Genomic DNA, 19,837 nt, shown 5'->3' on the forward strand with positions numbered 1-19,837 from the left:
GCTTGTAGAGGGCTGAGCTTCCAAATATGGCAAGTTGGGAAACCCTGCCCCCCATTAGACATCTGTACCTCACCTGACAAGTGGATCTCAGTGCTGAAAGAGAGAGGAGAGCTTGTGTATATTTATGCAAGGACTACCATGTGTAAGGAGTTGAGAGGACAATCCTGGGGGTCAATTGTCATATTCAACTTTGTTTGAGATTCAGTTTTGTAATGCAAAAAGTTCTAGAAGTAAATCACGGTGCTAGGTTTCCAATAGTGTGAATGTAACTAGTGTCACTGACTGTGCACTCCAACATAATCATCAATAATCCTAGAACCCTGCATCACCTCCCTATGCAACTTGTGTGTCCCAAACAGCATCAGAGCCTGACAAGCTCTGAAGATAGTGGTTAGTACTAGGCAGTACAGAGAATGTCTGTTTGGATCATTTAAAGACTTGACAGCCTCAATATATGGAACTAGGAGGATCTGAAAGGCACTATGAGAGCATCAAAAGCATTTGACTGGCCTGTAGAGATGGATCCATGGAGAGAGCTTGCCACAAACGCACTAGGAACTGAGTTTGGCTTCCCATTATTCACATAAAATCAGATGGGGTACCTTCAATATGTAATCCCAGTAAGATGGGAGGCAGAGAAGGGAGAAATTTGTGACCCAGCTATTGCAGTTTAAGCTACTTTAGCATATACTGTGATCAACAAGAGAACTCATTTCAAAATAAGGTGGTAGGCAAGGAGTACCCACACCCAAGATTGTCCTCTGGCTTCCATAGGCATACACACACACACACACACACACACACACACACACACACACGGGAAGAGGGGATAGAAACGTTTTTAGAAGTTTGATTGATTAGAAAAGAAGTATTATTCCTTTTTATTTGGTAAAAATATTTCCTCTTAAATGTTTGAATAATTAAAATGTCAAAAAGTGCATGGTTTCTTCAGCTAATGCAGAAAAAAAAAATAGTTCTCAGTCATGATCTGCATCCAAAACAACATTAGGACACAGGTGGGCTGGATGTGCTTATGCTCACTTTTTATCCCAGCACTTGGGAGGCAGAGGCAGGTGGATTTCTGTGAATTGGAGATCTGCTTGGTTGACAAAGAAAATTCCAGGACAGCCAGAGCCCATGTGGCTAAAAAAGACCTCAGGCAGGCCACAGCTAGCCCAAATCACACTGGTGCCATAGACACTACTTTTCAAGACAGCTGAGGCTGGAGGGGAGTACATGATTGACTAAGAGCACCATTGTCTGTAGTACTACATCCCAGAAAGACACCTGGAAAGGTGGGGCAGACAGAAAGGCCACTTTGCATAAGATGTAGTGCAGATGACAAACACAGGTAATCAAACAGGAAGAGGCAAATGGCATGGTCTCCTCTGAGAATCCACACACTTGTCCACAAAGAGTCAACGGACCATGAATAACCTTCCCACAGCCCCTACATTAGTCTCAGAGCCACCCGGAAGCCCTAGTCCCCCATGCTGAGGGCATGGGCAGGAACAGGGCAAACATCTTTCCATCCACACTCTTTAATATCAGCATCAGCGGGCACACAGAAAAGTGGGATCACTGGGGGAAGACATCCTCACAACTAGAGGGAACAATGACTCTACCCTTCCTCCCAGTGTTTCAAAGAACCAGAGATAACACATTCAGATGTTAGTGTCAGTGACTATGTATGTGAATGGATAAGCTGGAGTGTATGGGAGAGAGGGGAAGAATGTGTGCAGGAACTTTCCTATGAGTATGTGAGAATATGTGCACACATGACAATTAATGTGAGGGTTTCTATAAGTTTGTGAGACAAAGAGTGTGTGACAGTGCTGGCAAGTATGTTGTGAGTATGTGGATGCAAATATGAATATTTACATCTAGTGTATATAAGTGTATAGTGTATATATGAGCATGTGTTTATATTTGTCTACTGTTTATACTTTTGTATAATATATAAGATATATACATATATATATACACACACACATCATATGTGTGTGCCTTATGTGGGTGCCCATAATATATTAAATGTGTGCTTGTGTTTGTGTGAATATGTGTGTGATTATGTAGAATTGCAACATGGATGAGTGTGAATACATTAGATGTATTTGTGTTTATGAGAACACAAGCATGTGTGTGTAAAATAAAATACGTGAATCTATGTGTCTCTGGGTGAACATGTATGAATGTGTATATCACATTATATGTGTATTGTGGGTCTGTGTACACATACATAGGTGTATCTGTGTGTGCATGTTCATGGGGTGTGATTTATATACCTCTGTGTAAGCATTGTGTGTGCACTCGCACATCTGTGTCCACACCAAGCCACCCTCCCTGGCAGTGAGGAAAGTATGCAGGCTGTTGCCACTGCCTCAGAAACCGTGTATTCAGCTCTTCACAGGCCGTGTGAGATGCTTTTGTCTCTTTTCTTTCCATCAGAAAGCAACTCCTGGAGTGTAGCTACAGCTGTTTGGAGAAGGTCCCACTCCTTAGGTGAACCCTGTTTGTCCCTGTGACCCGTGGGCCACGGACAAGATGTCCAGCCCTAGAGTTTAAAATAGCTGGGCACTTTTTCCTCCGCCCACAAGACAATTCTAGCCCTGTGGCCTCTCACATTCATTCTCAGGTAAACATGCTGTGACAGGCTTCTATGGGAGACCAACCCGAGTGGTCACAGCTGTGCCACATCTCGGCGCACCCCGACACCAGGCAGAACAGGAATGTTTGCTGTCACCTCAGGCTGTGGGCAGCAAATACCTTCCAGCTTCACCAAGGAGCAATGCTGCTGAGAGAGCCCCAACCATGCTTGCCTGATGCAGCCACCTTGTTTCAGGGTTTGTGAGACACATGTGCTGAGTCTCTTGGAACATTCAATTGGATTCTGAGTACTGAATCTTTCCAAATCTAAACCACAAATTCTTCAGTGTGCATAAAACTTGTTCTTAAAATAAAAATATACCAACTCATTGGAGAGCAAGCTGAGACCTTTATGTTAACAATGTGAGGGGCAAAAGATACACCTAGCTTACCAGGTGAGACCACACAGTAAATTGGTAGCCATTTTTAAGGACACCTGCAGGGAATTCCTGGCAGCAAGGCTGCTTGATAAGGTGGTGGAGATACTAAGGATGAGGCTACCTTGGTGGAGGTCAGACCAGAGGTTGTGCTATGCGTTCTCTTTTCGTGTGACTTCAGGGAAGAATTTTCCAGAAAACCTTAGTGAAGTAAAATCTACTCTTTAACTTTTATTTCCTGAGAATCTGAAATTAGGGTCTCCCCTGGGCCTTGACACAGGAATACCCCAGCCCCACTGGCCAGTGCAAAATAGAGTAGTTTGGTTCCAAGAAAACAGATTTTCGGTTTGAGCAAAACACATTAAAATGAAGCAAGTGCCTCAATGTTAAGACACTGAGAGTCCTCAATGGGAGGCGTTTGGAAAAGGGAAATGAGATGGCTTTTCTGGAAGGCTGACTCAAGCTTTCTCCAAGCTCTGTGCCATTAATGAGAAGAGATTGGAGGCAGGAACTTGAGATCCAACTCCATGGAAGCTAGGTCTGCAATTAGAGCCATATTCTTGGGAAGTGTAGGTATCATATTGTCCAGAGATTGCTGACTTCTCTCCCTTCTTGTTGTATGTGCTGTTGTTCCTATGTATGGCTGACACTTCTCCATGAATATTGGGGTCTCTGTGCCCTCCTTTTGCCCCTGTGCATGCCTATGTAATGATCTCAATGGGCTGGATGTGTCAGAAGTGATGATGCCCACCTGATCTCTGAGATTCCATAATGAGGGATGCTCTGTTTGTACCTGGCTCAATCTCTTAAGTTACAGGCCTGGGGAGTCTGGAATTCCCTTATAGGAAGCTTATCTTCTCAAAAGCCACCCCAGTGGAGTGGCCATGTGGAGATAGACCTGTAGAGTCCACTGTTCTATCTTCTAGAAGTGCAAAGATCCCAGTCAAAGCACCAGATATATAAGTGAGATGCCTCCAGACTACTCCAACTTTTCCTCCATTTAAGACCTAAACCCATAGGACAGAACCAACTCCAATATGCTGTCTGACAAGAACAAAGAGCTCTAGGACTTTAAAATGTGTCATTGTTTTAAGTCTGAGCTTGAGAATGTTTTTTCATACCACCATAGTAACTAGAACATACTGGCATCTGATAGACTCCAAGGTATGCATTTCTACCTACTGATGGTGACAGCATTTAGGAGTTTATGCCTTTGAATCGCACTTTTTTTTTCATATAAACTATTGCTTGGAGTCCTCATTGCCTGGTAGATATGGACTGTAAAGTTGGGGTAGTGTCATAGCTTAGGACCATGAATGTCTCCTAAAAAGTGCATGTTGGGACTAGGAAGATGGCTCAGTAGTTAAGAGTGTTTACTGCTCTATCAGAAGATCTGAGTTCAGCTCTCACTGCCTCACATTAGATGGCTCACAAATGTCTCTGTAACGCCAAGGACTAGTAAAATGCCCCTCTGGACTCTGAGGGTGTGAGTGGGCACGCATGGGTACACACACACACACACACACACAGCTTGATCTTCAATACAATACTTTCAGAAGTGAGGGGTGTTTGTGAAGTGACTGGATCACAAGGACTCTTACTTCATGAATGAATCAAACCATTGGTGGATTCATTGTTAAACAGACTGTGGAGAGATGGCTGGAATAAGTAGGTTACTGGTTGTGACGTGTTTTCTCTGACTCCTCAGCTTCCATGAGGTCAGTAGCTTGGCTTTACCACACACTCCCCACCATGGTGTGTTGATTCACTAGAGACCCAAAGTCCCCAAAGCAATGGGGTTCAGTGGCCATAGGCTGAAGCTTCAGAAACCATGAGCCAAAAGAAACAGTCTTCCTTGAGGTTCTTAGGTATTTGGCCACAGAAATGGAAAGCTGACTAATACTAACATTGTAACCTTAAACTATGACATAGGTCCCAAGTGTGTGCCACCAAACAGTGTTTGAGCAGAGTGTTAAGAGCTGTGATGAAAAGACACAAACAGTCCACAAGGGAGAGGGGAAAAAAGAAGAGACTCATTGATTCAAGCACAATAAGGTCTCAAGGGTGGCTGAGTTGATGATGCCTACTTACATCCCAAAGCACCTGGTTGTCTGATCTAGCTGGCAATCCAAACTGCACTTTCTGCCACCACATCACCTCCCCCTCTTCCTTTCACTTATCTCTGATCAACACTACTGAGCGCTGGTTGTTCCCTGAACTTGAAACACATGCTTACCTGAGGATCTTTGCATATTCTCTTCCTTCTATATAGACTGCATCCTGCCCAGATGTTCACTCAATTTGGTCCCTGTTTATATGTCACCAACTCAGAGACATCTTTGTCTAAAGCTGCTCTCCTTCCTTGTTTCGCTCTATCTTTTTTAGATGGCTTAATTCTTTGTCCTAGATGACACCGAGACCACACCTTTATTGGGCTCCTTCTTCTCCAGTGGCTTTGCTGATCACGACTTCCCTTCTCCTAAGAGTTCCCCCAATAAGTCTCAAGTGTCTAAAGCTCTGTCTTTGCCTTAGCCATTGTCTCTGGGAACAAGCTTTACACTGAGGAAGAGGGAACCTTTGTAAAATAGCCAATGAAACCATTAAGAAACAATTGAGTAAGCACTTAAAAATAATCAGAGCCTAGAATGTTCACTCTAATTAAGTGAACGCCAAATGTCTGGTTCCGGAAATATGTTCAAGCCTCCTAGAATCATGTTTACCTAACTAAATGTGGGAGGCAGTGGTATGTAGCCCAAAGAGATCACGTGAGCTACAGCAAACAGTCAACAGATGCATGCTATTTATTTTGTTTTCCAGTCTTTTCATATGTTTTCATAAGCCACACAGTCATTTTGTTTATAGGCTACCCCAAAGCAGGCTTCACAGTGGCATAACTCCCATGTTAATGACAGTGTAGTCTGCAAGGCATGCTTTTGAGGGAAGCATTGACACTGTGAGAGCCTCTGACAACAAGGTACAGCATGGTCACTGCCTCTACCTTCTGTACTGCACAGCATCTTCACAGCCAAAACGAGATCAACAAACTCTGCAGTCTCTTTACAGATGTACTTGCTCCTTTAAAAGTCACACACAGCCAGCCTGGTAACAGATGCCTGTGATCTCAACATCAGAGAGTCCAAAACAGGAGGAAGATGAGCTCAAGACCAGCCTCAACTACATAACAAGACCTTGTCTTAAATCAATAAATAGATATAGATAGAGAGAGAGACAGGGAGGCAAATAAGCAAGCAAAAGGCTCACATATTGTTGTAGTTAAAACATCTTCATCCACACAGAAAGCAGGCCCAGTGTTTGAGAGTGCTTGCTGTTCTTTGGAGGACCTAAATTCCACAAGCCAGGTGGCTCACAGTCATATGAACACCAACTGCTTGGAATTTGATGTCCCCTTCTGAACTCCAAGAACACCCACCAACATGTGTGCACATATACACAGAAAGAGAGAGATACACAACAAAAATAAAATAAAATTGTCTCTTTGTTAATTTTTTTCTGTGTTCAAAAGCCTAAACATGTCTGAAAAAAATAATCAGCATATTCAGAAACTCAGACTTTGAGACAAATGCTCTAATGTAAATACACAAAGGGAATCTTCATTACTGAAGAGTTGATTGTCAATTAGGCATTTTTCTCCACTCAGAATTTCACATCAGGATGACCAGGCCAGAATACAACATTCCAAACTCTGCAGTCCTCTCCACTGAAAAGGTTTTGAACACAACTCAGACCCCATAAACCTAAGGCAACTGCTATAGCCTATCAATCCTTCCAGGGAAATTCAGCTCTGAATGAAGAAATGATCATGACAAACTTAAAAAATGTGAAAGGATTAAAGGAACATAGGAGTCCTGTTATTGGAAGGGGTTTTGCCTTGTGGCTGTGAAACACATGCAAATTTCTTTTCCTGGAAGCATGTATCCTTAAATGTGAGCCTCACAACCACCACCACCACCCTGCATTCCCAGGGTGGGCTGGGTTCTTCAGGCACAGGCATTTGGGGAATTCTGTGCCCATGAGCCTCTTGGAGATATTAGCTCAATTCTAATTCTGGGCAGGAACAACATCAGATTCCCCAAGATTCCACCACCACAAGTGTTGAAGATAAGCACAGAGCTGGAACCCAGGGCTTCCCAAGTGCTAGGCAAATGTCCTACCAAGTTGCAACCTTTGGCCCATGGACTCCTTATGGAGGTAATAGGAATTTAATTTTTCTGGAACATGCATTCTGAATTAGGTGTTGTAACTCACGATCACGGTGTTTTTGGATGATCATGGTGTTTTAAGGATTCTGCATCAATAGCCTTGAACAGACATTAGACATGATGCACTCTATCAGTGAGCATGTGCAACTGTTTTTCTTCCTAGGATGGGGTACTTCTCTACTTTCTAGGAGTAAATAATAATATTACCTTATAAGTAGAGACTTAACTCAACTGATCATTTTGAAATGAAATTCTAATGCTCTGTCAAAGCAGGAAGAAGTCAGTGTACTTGCAAGCAGGTGGTTCCAATTTTTTTTTTTTTAATTCAACTCTGGTGACTCTGGCCTGTAATCTTAGTACTGGAGAGACAGAGACAGGAGAATTGTCTCAAGTTTGGGGATAACCTGGTCTATAGAGCAAGCTCCAACACCAAATACAAGGCCTTATTTTAAAAACATAAAGTAGGAAATAAAACAAAGTATTCATCATTTAACTTTACCACAAATGAGATTTTTAGGGAGAGCAAAGCATTCTTCCAGAACTATCATGTGATTAAACACACACACACATACATACACACACACACACACACACACACACACACACACACACACACACACACACACATTAACAATAAATTCATGACTGTTAAAACTAGGTGCCAAAAATATTTTTCTGCCTAATATTTACCTAAACATCCTGAGCCAGGCAAAATGCATATCATGTATGTTAGTCCATTACTCAGGAAGCAGAGTAAACAGAGGCTACATAGTGAGACCCTGTCATGAGAGAGACAGAGAGACACATAGACACAGAGAGAAAAAGCATATAGCTTGATTAAAAATCACTTAAAAATTGCCCATGGCACATGGCATAGAGACCTCAAGAAGAGGGGCATCCATGCACCTGCCTCATCCAAATGAAAGATGTGCCAGTGGAGTCATGAGACTCTCAAATGGTCCCTACACCCTGGCTGAAACTCACTGTGGTTGCCTTGTATTTTAGTTATGAAGTAGGCTGATAATTGCATCAAACAAGCCTCCCTGTGACAGTACCAAAGCCTCTTTTCCCTGCTTTTATTTTGTGTTCCCTCAGACAAGGCTTCTATGAGACAAAGGAAAGGCAATGAAGAGGACAGTATGAGTGAAAAGTACGCAAGTTTTACCAAAAACAGCAATATTAAGGAATCACACCCTCATTTCTCTTCTTTCCTCTTGCTGATCTGGTGAATGGCAAAGCCATCCACCAGGCTGTTGTTGAATGGTTCCTAATGAGATGCGACATGAAAAGACAGGGGAGGTGGCTCAGCTGTTAAGAACACTAACTGCTCTTCTGCTCAGAGGGCCCAAGTTAAATTCCCAACACCCACACACGGCAGTTCACAACTGTCTGTAACTCCAACCCTAGTGAGATCTGATGTCTTCTACTGGCCTCCAGGGGCAGCAGACCCACAAGTAGTAAACACAAACATCCATGCAAGCAAAACACCCATGTAATAAGATAAATAAATACATAATACATTTTTAAAAGCATGCCCATAAAAATCACAATGCTTATGATAAACAAAGAAACAAATGTTCAAGGAAAGGGAAATAGCCAAAGGAAATCCAAGCAGAATGATTCACCAGGTCAACTGTCCGATCGCTCAAGAGATCAAAGTGCTTCTCCAAGCCTCCGTTTTCTTTTCAAAAACATCCAGATACTCCCCAAAGTTAGGGGTGGCCCAAGCAAACAGCATCACCAGGAATGACAGGTGGCAGAGCCCAGCTGTCCTTTCTGCAGCATGTGTACTCACACACCAGTCCCTGCCAAATGCATTACACTGTGTTTGATCATGGCATGCCAACATCGATTCCAGCATGCAGGGCTGTAGGACAACAAATAATTATGATGAGGGTTTGTGGAGGAAAATAACAGTCATGACACTGACTTTTCCAAGGATGTCATCCTACAAAGATAACATGAATTCATATGTGCAGCCCAACTCTAAACATAGGTATCAGTTCATTTTTGTTTAGCATGTTTGCTCTCGTTTGTGCATGTACATACCACAGACAAGAGAGAGAGAGAGAGAGAGAGAGAGAGAGAGAGAGAGAGAGAGAGAGAGAGAATGGGTGCATACAAGTACAACATAAGCAAGAGAGTTCCAGAACAGGCAGGCTGCTTTGTAGCCTCTGTCAGCATCTTAATGGCAACCCATGCAAGTTGCTGCTGAGATCATCAAATGATACTGCTTATTTTTCTCTCTGACAAGAGGCTGTCTTAATATGTAAGTCAATTAGATGGTAAATTTCATTGTAAAGTTTAGTCAAATTGACTCTGAAGTCACTGTCTGTTGGTTAGCAGATCATCAGCCCTAGAACTCAAAAGCTATGTGTTGTACACGCATAATAAACATAACTCTGCATGAGTATTTACCTTGGGAAGAACACCTGTGAAGACAAAGGAAATGTTTCCAGTCTGTCACCAATTAGCAACTAAATTAGCATAGAAATGTCTTGAGTGACACATTTTATAAATGCTAAGAGGTGGGAGACTAGTGGTGTTGAGGAGGTCAAGAGAGAGCAAAACCCATCCTCTGTGGTAGGAAATCAATAATAAGCACAAGCCTTACCTGACCCATACAATGATGCAATCTAGAAAGACAGGAAGAACATGACATGTAACCTCACCACTCCATCCAGGAAAAAGCTCGGAGCTTCTAGGATGCCCAGGTCCTTCCAGAGGAACTATAGACAAGATGGAGAGAGCCTGCATTTCTCTGACAATGATCATGGTTTAGCCAGCCCACTGTCCCATCTCCAAATGAATGTAGCATTATCCTTGGAATTCTTTATATCTGATGAATGGCCAGGTCTCATGCTTACCTCTGATGAGATCCAAACAGTGTCTCCTCTGCAGAGCATAAGCTTGCAACTGTATGTAGCCCTGCACTGTTTTTAGTGCCTCCATGGCACTTGGGATGTCTACCAAAGAACAGCATAGCTGTCATCAAGGATGTTAACATCTTTGGGGAGGCAGAAATGTTTGCTTCTGTCAGATGATCCTAGATTCTTTATAGATCTTTATAGGAACACAGACACATAGTTTCCCAAAAAGGCACTGTTGGAGAAACCCACCTTAATAAAAACAAAGCAATTGAATTGAAAAAAAAAAAAAAAAAACACATCTTTTCTCTAATTTCTCTCCCCTCCCAGCCCAAACAAATTTAAGCCAAGGCTAATTACAAAGTAATACCACAAAACTATAAACTAATACAAAAAATGTGGTGTTTTACTTCAGAGAGTTTTATTTAGAACATTACCTGTTCTTCAGTTGGATGGAAATACAGACATTGAGGGAATGGTTCGTTCAGGTTTTGCAAGTCTACATGAGGTTGGTGGAATAAAAGCTTCTAAGCCATACTCCTCCATCTTCTGAGAAATCATTTAAATATGTTAGCAACTCCAGCTACTTCACCTTGATCCAGATCATTAAATTCTCTGAAAATATTTATAATGAATTAAGAATAGTCACTGAGCAGTGAATCTAATTAGCAAAGACGCAGCAATGAAGATACTCAAATGCTGAGCAAATACTATCCTGTGCAATTGTTGTCATTCGCTATTAAACCTTATACTTTGTCAGTGCTCTATAAGTAACTTTCATAGGCCAGAGACAATTCTACCAAAAACGAAACATCTCTTTAAATATCACTTCCTGGTGCTGGACCATGAAGAGGGATGAATGCATTCCCATTATGAATCTCCATGTAGCTGCTCACTTAGGTATGCATATCCTGTTCAAATCTAAAGTTTTCCTAAATCACTTTAGTGCATTGAGCAGGGGGTATTGAAGGTGAAGCCTAGGACTTCCTGCATGCTAGGCTCTCATACTCAGGCTCCCAAACTTTTAACAATTTAAGCCAGGACCTTGCGGATGTTAGGTAAAGGACTCTGCAATTGAACTGACCTCCATCCAGGTGCTTCCTCATATAGTCTCTTTTGTTTTTCAAGGAACCAAGAATGAACCACCTGTGCCTCAGTCCTGTGGCCTTATAGGGCACAGAGCTGCGAGGGAAACTCCACTCTTCTACACTGCTGTGTCTGTGGAGCCACCACTGCGCAGTTGTCCCTATGGTCCTCACATCCTCACTGTAATCGTTTCCTCTTCCTAAGGCAAAACTATGTGACTGGAACTGTGCTTCAGCCTTAAGATGGAGGATCAAGGGGACAAAATTATCCAAGAACTATCTGGAAAGGAGAAGCCTGGGGGCTAGGGGCTCTGCTTTAGAGCTAAGAGGAGACAAGGTCATTAAAACTCCTAGCATTGCCAATGGTCTCTGAACCAGGAGCTAACCTATACAAAGACAGGAGAAGGGGGTGCCTAGTCCAAGGAGATGCAGTTGAGTTCATCCTTGCATTACCTTTTTATTCTCGTCAGGCTCTAGGCAGACTGGGTGATCTTGACTCAGGGGATCTCTCCTAGAAACAGCCTCACAGGCATACACAGAAAGAAGGTCTACAGCTCTTCTCATCCCTTAGCCCTGTTAAGTAGACACATGTTAGCCATGACACCACGGGAATAGACAAATAGGTCTCACAGTGTCTAGATCAATGCCTGTATGGAAGTGTGGCATGTGAGCAGGAATGGGACAGATGGCACTCTAGAGCAGCAGCAATCAGCACTGCTGTGCTCACAGAAGTCTAGACCCATCTAAGTGCTTATCACTCAGCAACACACATGTCTCCACAAAAAGCCCATGAGCTGTTTGGAAGAAGATGGCTAAGAAGCTCCCCCTGGGTCCCTGTTGTCTCCTTCTGGGGTTGGCATCATTGTTGTAGTCCCCATATTTTAAATGGAGGCTGCGCTTGGCAAGAGAATTGGATCTCAGTACAGAAATTTATATAAAAGTTTATCAAAAATCTAAAAGTAGAACTACTAAGTTATCCAGTGGCACTACTCCTGCGTCTATATCCAAAGGATTTCAAGTAATATCTATGTTTACTACTGGCTTGCTCTCTATAAAACCTAGAATGGAGAACTCCAGTTATCCATCAACGGATGAATAAGTACAGAAAATGAGCTGTGCTGGACAGTGGTGGCACATATCTTTAATCCCAGCACTTGGGAGGTAGAGGCAGGAAGATCTCTGCTAGTTCAATGCTGGCCTGATCTACAGAGCAAGTTACAAGACCACCAGAGCAACACAGAGAAACTTTGTCTTGTAGAAAAAAAAAGGAAAAGAAAAACAAAATCATAATGAAGTCAATTGTTTTGTACACTAAGTAAAAATAGTAACAAAGATTCCAAACACTGGTCTTCCAACTTAGAAGATATTTTCAGGTTATTTAACTGATAAAAGCAGAGTATCCCTAAAATATTAATAAGTCAAAGAACAATTTTATGGAAAAAGGTCAAAGATATAATCAGACCACCCCTCAAAGACAAAAGTGTCACTCATGTTAAGAAAAATAATCCTGAAATAAGTACCAATAAGAAAGATATCATTAAAATCACATTAAAGACTTAAACCAACAAACTGGAAAGCTTGTAAAGGCCTGAGACTTTGTAAGTAGAAGCAGACATAGCTTCCAGACTTGGTGGGGCAGGGGCAGTCATGATATTTGATAGAATACTCTGGCTTTATTAGCTTGTAAATTTTCCATTCCAAAAAATCCTCTCCTAGTTTAAGATCATGGAGGAACTCATGACACTGTTTGTTGTAGAAGTCATTATGACAAAAAAAAAAAAAAAAATATGGAGCCCAAATATTCACGAGATACAGAAATGGATAAAAAGGTAAAATCATGTACTCTAATGTTGGACAACAGTGAAAAGACACAGACACATTAACTTAGGTGAAATGAGAACCATCGTTTTAGGTTTAAAAAATGCTACTTAAGAGAAAAATATATGGCATGAATCCATTTGATAAAGTAAAAAGCTCTACAAAATTAACTGATGTGTGAATGGCATTTTCCATGGTACTGGTTACAACAGACAGCAAAGAAAGCTTGATCTTCCAGTAAAATGATCTGCCCCTAATCTAATCTAGGTGGTGAATGAGCAGGGTGTGTTTGTGTGTGTGTGTGTGTGTGTGTGTGTGTGTGTACGAATGCCACAGCCTGCGTATGGAGGCCAGAGGTCAACTCTGAGGAGTCAGTTGTGGCCTTGCATCTTACAAGAGTCAGGATCTCTTGAGTGGCTTCTGCAGCTATGCTGTGTTCACCATACCAGCTCACCTGTGTGCTCCTGTGACTCTCCCACTGGGCTTGCAGATGGGCCTACCTACTTTTTTTGTTGGTTCTGGGAATGAAATGTGGCATGAGGTTTGCATGCCTAATGGTTTCATCTGTTCTGGTGACCTCCCTGGCCCTTCCAGAAACAACTCTGTCTTTCCATAACATGGGGTAGGGGTATGGGTGGTGTCATAGGTCAAATTCTCTCACACCATGCTGGAAGTCCCCAGTCTGTAGCTCCCTGCTCTCTTTCTGTCTAAGAAGCCTCATGAGCCTCCCTGTCCTGTGATGCTCAGGGTTGAAAAAGACTACCATCTTTATCATTGTGTGGGAGAGAACAGGAAAACAACAGCAAATTAGTCAAACCTAAATTTCAGAAATTTCTGTGGATTTCAGGAAAGAAGGAGTTGTTCATTAGACTTTCTGACAAGAACCATTCAAAGTAAGGCTCTGACTCCAGTTTTTGGACACCTTAAGAAGCAGAGGCTGTAGGTTGTCTTGCTAAAATATTTTTCTTACTGAAAACTGCTAGACACTCTCCAAAAAAAAAACACAAGGGTCAGAGTTTGCTCCCCAGAACTGAGAGAGAGAAAGAGCAGAGAGAGGGAGAGGGAAAGCTAAAGAGAGAGAGAGAGATCACATATAGTATCACATTTGTAGTCCTAGCTGAGATAGAAGAGTAAGACCTATGTATCCAGAACCTGTGCAGCCATCCCCCAAACTGATTTATTTCCTAGACTTCTTACTACAGGAACTCAATAGTAGGGGGGGTCTGCATGCTGCCATTGAATTAAAAGCTGCATGCCACTTGACAATACAGTGACTGGGTGACTCAGTCTACAATTAGCAAGTAAGAAAAAATGCAGTGAGTGAGCCTGACATGCCTCCTCTTCCTGTTTCCTAGAAAAGATAAAAGATACCATCTTGGGTCATGGGACCTAGACTATCCACTTAACGATAATCAAGAAAAGAGCTGGAAAAAACCTGGCCCCCATAGGTTTAATATGAAAACCTAAACCTATAGAGAGTTCGGCCACCTTTTTGGCTTCTGTTACAGTTCATAGCAATTATTAATCTGTGTACCTCAGAACACAAAAATTACAAAATTATCTATGTGGAAAATGAATAGAAGTGTACTTTTTAAAGTGACACAAAAAATATGTTTTCTCTCTCTTTTTTTAAACAATTCACATTTCATCATCATGTAGTTGGTTGTGATAGTGGATTTCCCACTTCACTGCACATACCCCACCCCACCCCAACCACAGGTGTGGGATCAACCCAAGGTCTCCCACCCCCAGATACAGGCGTAGGATCAGCCCAGTGTCTTGAACTGCTGGTGCTTAACAAGGACTATCATTAAGTCAAAGCTGGCTGCTGATTTTTTTTTTTTTAACTTGATGGTTGACTGGTATCCAAGGAGCATGGGTGTTGCTGGGAGAGTACTATTAGAAACCTAAAAGAATTGCTATCCATGGTATGTGAAAGAAAGTACAGAGAGTCAAAGACACTTTGGCAGGTGACGGGTGACAGGTGACAGTCCATTTTATGCTATGACACAGGAAAGTCATCCTGCTTTTGAACTACTGTGTCAGTTACACATGGAAGCACACACTCACAGGAGACCTGGCAGGAATGAAGGCCGTATGCAAGGAGAAGGGATGCCATCTCCAGAAGTGCATGGGGAAAGTAATATTAAATGTTGCCTTCTGTCTTGTTCTCTTTTCTAATTTTTGGACAACTGGCTTGTGTTTCCTGCTACATTCCAAAATTTCACACAGTGGAAAATCTTTCCCATTATTGTGTGTGAACTGAGGTGTGTGTTGGCCAAAGTCCAGGGGATTTTCCCACCAGGCAATGCAGTAGGTTCAGGTAAGTGCCTCAGCCATCACCTCTCAGGAAGCCAACTTTTCCTTTCTTGAGAGAAAAAGTTAAATTACTTCAGTCCTGGACAGCTTTGTACTTCCTGCTTTTTACTACATGGGAAGCTTGTGCTACTGAATCCTGGACAGGACACTTGTGGCTTGTCAGGACAGACAGAATCTGCAGGGGACAAATCTGCAAGAGTGTGTATGACATCAGTTCTGCTGAAACCCAAGTCAGTATAGGTAAACAGAAGCTGCTGGCTGGGACTCAGACAGGCGGGTGCAGCCCCCAAGGGCTGAACCCTGGGCTCCCGACAGTGACCACAGTGGTGTGTAGAGAGAGCTGCCTGGTGGGGCTGACAGTGATTTAATACACATCTCTACACACTAAAAGACCTCAATAAACGTTGTTGACTAACTGCCCAACTGGCTTTGACCTCCCCTGAAAAGAGGGTGGGGGCACTAAATAAACTTAAGGTATTATCATAATAATACCTGTTGGCCAAGAATGTCCTCAAGATGAATGAGCGCTTTTTAAAGGGCAAAATGGATTTCTCTGCAGAATGACACTAGGTGAATACTAACTTCAACATCATTTGAATGGGACCTTATATTGCTTCAACTCTGCCCTTTGCTGTATGGCTACCAGCCTCCTGGAAAGGCAAACACTCTCCTCAGACAGCTGAGCCAAAAGCTGACCTATCTTGACATTCATGATTTGCTCTGCCATGATTGACTTGGAGCCCTAGAATGGAATGATTCTGAACACTTTGCCATCCACCCAAAAATAGGACTAAACACATCTAGAGATGGGTAGGTCCTGACTTCTCAATCATCTTCCCCCAAGACAGCACCAAGAGGAGAAATTCCCTACTGCCCCCCATCACTGCCAGGAAACCATGCCACTCAGACTCTTTTGTGCTTGACCCTAGTCCTCCAAGAAGTGATTACTCAATTCCTTATTGCTTAGTCTTCCGGGAGAACAAAAACCAATACTCCCAATACTCTATGCTAGTATTGAAATTCAGACACACACGTTAATTTTCCAACTTGGGGCTTTACAACTTGATTGTTGTAATGAATTCCAGATAAACTCTGGTTCCTCATAAATATTTATCTTTTTATAATCTTTTTTGCTCCTTCTACCTTCAGCCTATTTTCAATTCAAGCCACAAATTCACAGTTATTGAAGAAAAGAAAGTGAGAGACATGTAAAGAAAAATTACATAGCATACCCAAATAATGGCTTTGACCTATCACTAGGTTTCCTTTTTCCTTTTTTGTAGAGGGGTAAAGTGTACCTGTCAAGACTGAGGATCTGAAAGAGCAACCAATCATTCCCCCACGTGCCCAATGATTCACATTCCCAAGCCTTGGTATTACCTTTAGTGAGAAGCCTCTAACTTTGTGGCTTTCTACTGAGCCCTGGAAAACTGTTGAAAAGCAAATTTCTTAGACATTAATTATCTGAGGAGTTCAGTATTTTTCACTGAATAAACATTTGCTTATATTATATCATTTAAAGAGACTGGACTTTGCTGCCTTCATTGTTTAATTTTGTAGTGAGATTTGGGCGGGGGGGGGGAGGTATCTTGTAGAAGGAGCTTGAAGTATTTGAGCAAGATCATATGATTAGAGCCAGCTGATTTCTATTGTACGGTGAATATGCCTTGGGTGATGTCTAAGAAAAAGCAGCTTCAGGCTAGAGAGATGGCTCAGTTGTTAAAGGCGAGGCTTACAACCAAAAAGGAAAAGGAAAAGCAGCTTTCCTCACACAGAGATTTGTAACTCCAAAATGCTGGTGTGTGCAGTGACAGACACTGAGGTCCTCTTCTACTCCCAGTTCAATCTGCCAAGAACCATGATCCCCCAGGAGGTTTTAATGACTAGCTAGGGCACAGAAGTAAAAGTAGAAGCAGGAAGAGCTCAATGAATTCCCTCACTTGCAAGACTTGCACAGACAGTCAAAGGGGTCATTCATGTGCAATTTTGCTAAGAAGCTCTGTAAGCCTTTCTGGAACTTTTCTATTAGTATCCCCCACTTTGTCTGCTTTTAATAGACTTCAGAGGAAATATCAGAAAGTGTCTTCTGAGGCCCCTGAAGCAGTCTGGCTTACAGATTCAAGCTCCTTATTGGCATGTGTCTTCTCAAACATGCTGGCTTTGGTGGCCAGCTTTTTTATTCAAATGTTTCTTCTGCTATCTTGTAATCTGAGAGAGCTGCCAATCTCAGTTCCTACAGCAGTTCCATGGAGACCAGGAATTCAGGTCATTTGTGTTCCCCCAAATACACTCTGAACTAAGGAAGAGGGGGGGAAAAGAAAAAGGAGAAATAAAAACTTCACAGACCACAATTTAAACTTGAGTTATTTCCATAGAGTCATAAAGTGTAGGTGTTTGGGAGATGGTGTAGCTATGTCTGACCTGTAGGCCTGACTTTAGTCTCTGAGAACCGGTGGCTTGAATTCAGTTCCTCTATAGCCAGCCAAATATTGTGTAGTATGGATGAGTCCTCTACCTTCCTGGCCTGCATTACAACTGGATGTAATAGCAGAAGAAAGGACAAAGAGTTTAGGAGTGCAAAGCCCACAGAACAGTGACTGAGGCAAGGAGTGAGCAGAGAGTTGGGTGAATGTAAAGTTAAAGGATAACAGTGACTTGAGACACAGCCCAATAGTATAGCACTTAACTTAGGGAGGTCCAGGTAGATCCTTAGCCCCAGAGAAATAAAGAGAGCTGGGAAGTAGTACACCCACAGTGTTTGTCTTACATCTATGGGACCCTGGATTCAATCTCTAGCATCACCACAAAAACATGCACAAATGTACCCGTGAGGACAAAGATCCTCAGTGGCAGGGTGGTAGGGTGCTTTTCTAGAATGTGCAAAACCCTGAGTACAAAGGGTAAAAAAGCAAGAAAACAAAATTCCACTACCAATGACCAACATTTACCATTTCCTCACATTGGCAGTTGCTTACATTTCCTAGACTAGGCCTTCCTAGGACAACAAACTGCTCATCTAAAATAGGTTCTAAACAATTGTTGTCATTATTTATATACATCTTGTACACTCCCACAGCATCAAGCATTCGTATGTGCGCTTCAAATTAGCACATTTCATTGCCTGTCTTTTAGTAAACATTTGATTTACATGCAAATTATGTGACCAGCCAATTATGCAGTTGGCTCAAGACATAACAGACAGTGCTCATTTCTGTTGTGATGTTGCTGAGTTCCAGATACTTCAGCATTCCATGGATCCATGTAAGGGTCCAACTCTTGTATAAAAAACAATTACATAGAAAATTGGAGATGCCTCTCATTGGTAGAGCACTTGCCAACACACATATAGCTCTGGTTCTGTCTTGAGCACAGCAAAAAAAGGAAAATGTACAAACAACTGTGGGCAAGGAGTGGAGGAATGACAGCATACTGCCTGCAAAAATGAAAGAGCTGAACTTGAATTGTTTCCACTCTGTCATTGTGGAAAACTCTTTCTTTGAATTACTTATCGTTATTCTATTTGTCAAGTAGACCCACAACAATGAAATGTAGAAACATTAACCCATTTCTTGTTACCTTTTGGCATCATCTTGATTATTGTTTGATGATGTGATTATATCAACATATAGAAAGTTTAATAAAAACTGTCCTACATCTGTGTTTTATCTCATATGCTTTGTTGAACAATCATTGTATTGTACAACAGGTTGTTAACAAGCAGCACACTGCTGGTTTCCAGTCAGTCAACTGTTCCACTTCCTGTAACCAAGTAAGTGCTCAGCCAATGCTAGCTAAAATTTAACTCTTCTAGAGCTTCATATAAATCTATTCTTTATGGTTATCTCTCTCTTCTCCTTTTCATCTTGCATGAAGTGAATACAGCCCATAGGATAGTTGGTAGAATTAAGTGTCTCAGATACTCAAAAGACAGAGAAAGATCCTTGTATAAATCAAGCCTTCAGTCTTCCAAGAGAGGCAACACAAAGAATAGAGTAAGAGAGGGTGAAATCAGAAGCAATAAAAGGGATTTCGGGCAGGAAGATATATGAAAGCAAGCACTACACTGAATTCTTGTGTTTCGATTCATGTTGGATCACGTGTTACGAGCAGTTCTCTGCCAGCCTGGTCCCACAGCTGCATCAGACCCAAAATAACACACAGAGACTCTATTAGTTATAAAGCTTTTGGCCAATAGCTAGAGCTTCTTATTGGCTAGCTCTGTCTTAGCTATTAACTCATTTCTATCAAACTAAGTGTTTCTACATGGTCTTACCGGAGAAAGAGAGTAAGGACCTCTTATTCCTCTCACAGCCTACATCTTGACTTCTCTCTACAACATCTCCCAGAATCCTCCTTGTCTTCTAATCCCACCTATCTTGCTTTCCTATTGGTCAACAGGGCTTTATTCATTAACCAATAAGAGAAACAGATATACAGAATGACATCTCCCATCCCATCAAACATGCAATACACAACAGTATCATTTATCACACTTCAGATCTGTA

Source organism: Phodopus roborovskii, unplaced genomic scaffold (genome assembly GCF_943737965.1).
Source record: "Phodopus roborovskii unplaced genomic scaffold, PHOROB, whole genome shotgun sequence".
Classification (NCBI taxonomy): Eukaryota; Metazoa; Chordata; class Mammalia; order Rodentia; family Cricetidae; genus Phodopus; species Phodopus roborovskii.